The following is a 3,451-nucleotide window of genomic DNA, read 5'->3' as shown; positions in this document are numbered from 1 at the left end:
ATTAACTTTATTGTATATAAATGTATACATCATAGGCGGAGCCACGGGTGTTCCAAAGGGTTCCGGGAACACCCAGTTTCATAGCTGGAACACCCCAAAAAAAAAATTGCCGTCACCTGGCAACCGATTGTAAACGCAAGCTTCGCGAGTGCGACATAGTGTGCTTAAAAATATGCCACGATGAAACAGAGTTCTCTTCAAAATGATTTTAAAAAGCCACGGCTTGAGGGGCCAACAGGACTCGGGTTCTAGAATCGAAGATGTTCTCCCCTCAACACCCACGACACCACCAAGTGAGCCCACAGCTACCCACACCATCCGAGAAGATTATGCAGCTAACGCTGCTGTAGATGAACCCAATGCAGCTAGCTCGGGGATCCCAGATCTCTCTCCTGCGGACGAGCCTGCGTGCCAGCCCAATCGGCAAGCTTTCCCTGTCACCGAAGCGGTCAGTGGAAAGAAAAGGAATTTTTCTACCAAGTGGTATGCCCGATACAGTTGGTTGGAGTACAGTATTCAATTAGATGCAGTGTTTTGTCAGTCATGCCGTCACTTCAGCAGAAACGACAAGGCGGACAGGTTCACAAACAGGAATGAGAGACTGGGGGCATCTCAGTCAGACCTGTATACACCACGAATTAAGTAAAGCTCATGCTTCTGCAGTGGCCCGACACAAAGCTCACATTGACATAAAACGTGCAGGAAACAGAAAGCCGAGCCACGCCGCCTTGCCCTGTGAATTCAGTTGCAGCGCAAATATAGCAGCAAATACGTTACATTCTTAACCCAGCAGCGGTGTTGTTCAGATACTGATTAAATGGGTTTGTTAACCATGCGTAATAGTATGCGTAATAGTATGGCTCCATGAGTATGCGCACACGTTCTATGTGTTCTTCATCTCTGGGCACTGCGTCCCTTTATGTTTTGCAGCGGTTGCATTTGTTCTCTGTTAAAATACATGGTTAATGTATTATTTTGGAGTTGATAAATTAGAAAAAAAAACAGGAACACCAGTATTTTCTTGGGAACACCTAGTATTTTTTTTCTGGCTACGCCACTGGTATACATCTCTCATTAGCTAATATGTGTTCAGAAAGAGCCAATGTATTCGGGCTGATATGCAATGATATACTAGCATATACCCCAACTGAAATCAAATCAAACTAAATTAAATTACCGTTTTACAGTAGTGGTTCCATAGCTGGTAATATATTGCTTGGTCGTCCATTTAGTGCAACGCAAGCTAATCCAAGGTAACAAAACTGCTAGCCAACAAACAAAACAGACACTATGTGGACGAGCGTCCTAAAGTGGTAGCTGTGATCGTGATGCCTTTAAGTACCGGCCTGAGTCTTTATGAAACCGATGTGGATGATGAGGACCTCTCTTCACAGTATCAGCTCTTTATATTGGCCACAATAGAGCATTTCACGGTACAGAGTGAACGATGGAAAAAAATTATATTAATTCATTTCTGGGCGCTGATAGTAAGCTTCAAAAAGCCACACATCTCAACTGAAAAAAAGAAAACGACTCATCTTCGGTATGAATCTCAATCATCTTCCGAATGCCCCCCACCTCCCATTAGGCCCAAACGCACTCATCAAGACAAACACAATGATATCCAATAGATGAGAGAGAGAGAGAGAGAGAGAGGGTCTCTGTCCGTGGTCTGGCATCACGATGAGGCTGTGTCTACTTGACTGCACCGTCTGAACCCTGGCTCTCGTGAGGCCTCCCCCCCCACCCCAGGCGAGAATGGGAACCAATAAGTGTTAATGAAGCATGATTGGCTGAGCTGGATTGCCTCTGTGCCACTTACCCCCTACAGGCACAGGCGTGTGGGTTATGTGTGTTACGTTGTTTTAACAAAGGCGTGTGGGTTATAACAGAATACATGTGTGCTACATTGTTTTAACATAGACGTGTTGGTTATAACAGTATACATGTGTGCTCTGTTGTTTCAACAACATTGTGCTGACGCGCTGAGCTGTAATGGTACTGCAAAGTGTGGCCCTCCACACCATATATGTTAATGTGTGTGTATGGGTGTGTGTTTGTTTGAGTGTGTGTGTGTGTGCGTGTGTGTGTGTGTGTGTGTGTGTGTGCGTGTGTGTGTGTGTAAATGTAGGATATCAATTTGCAGGGTAGGAGTGTATTTTGTTGGTAAGAGGCAGGTACAGGAGTTTGGCGTCTTGCATAGGGACCACTTTGGTAGAATGTGGACATAATATCATAACAATTACAACAGTGAGGCCGGTTGTTGGTAGCAGGCTTAGAAAGAAACACAAGCTCCTGTTTTGAATGTGTCTCTTGAGGCGACAACACGTTGAGGAGTCAACAGCCATCTTGAAGCCAATCTTTCAAAGAAGAGCGCTATTCTATGGACTCCCTGTGACATCTCGTAAATGATGAAACCATCTGTAGCCAGATCTCCTCCGAGCTCTCTCAAGTCGCTAGTTTGTCTTTTGTGGACAGGCCTTCAGTCATTCTGTCACGGAGGCTGTTGCCATATAATAAACTTTGGCTTGTTGTTGCATTTCCAAAGTTAATATTCACAATGAAAAACCCCATTATCAGTGCATAAACAATGTTGTCACTTAAGGACGCAGTGATCCTCAAAGGCTCTTCTGACAGTGTGGCCTGTCATACTGATGAGCCCTAGAACCCAGCGTGTCGCCAAGGAGACCGGCCGTCAGTTTGGGGCGGAAGCGAGTGAGGCAGGAAATGAAGCTCATTAATATTCAATATCTCTTCCACCCAGAGAGATCCGCCAAACAGACAACAAGCTAGGTCATATGATTTTACACATGAATGGACTTCCTCAAGGAGTGGAGGCGGGCTCTGCATTTACTGTGTATGACAAACACTGCTGTGTGCGGCATGTGGTTGTTGTGACAATGGTTATGGTTTCTTTCTGTCTGTCTATGTGTCTGTCATGCAGACCAATAGGACTCAAGACAGACAGATATGAGAAGACACTACGTCAATATAGTCAATCCCACACCTGACATTTGCGAGACTGATAGAAAGATAGATACATGGATAGAGTGATAGATTGAAAGACAATACAGATAGACCTACAGACAGAGAGACAGAGAAACAGACAGACAGACAGTTTTGAATTTTGATTTAATATCAAGGAGTAGCACACACTTTCTCAAATGCATTGAATTCAGTAGGGTCGTTTAAAGGTCAAGTATGTGTAAAATTGAGGTCGCAACTAGCAGTGGGAACGCAGATTGTAACCAAACGAATCTCCCTTTACAGCGACTCCCTTTACAATGTCTACGCTGGCCTGCACTGGCCTGTATTGTGTGAGGGGCCAGCAGGTACTTGCAAAATGAGATGATTGTTTACGACAGCATTGGGTAGCCAAGTTGTGGTTGTTGGATAGATTTATGAATTGTCTTTTAGTTATTTAGTCTGTTGTTGTAAAACAATAGGTCAT

Source organism: Gadus macrocephalus, chromosome 3 (assembly GCF_031168955.1).
Source record: "Gadus macrocephalus chromosome 3, ASM3116895v1".
Classification (NCBI taxonomy): domain Eukaryota; kingdom Metazoa; phylum Chordata; class Actinopteri; order Gadiformes; family Gadidae; genus Gadus; species Gadus macrocephalus.
Note: the sequence above shows the minus strand (reverse complement) of the source record.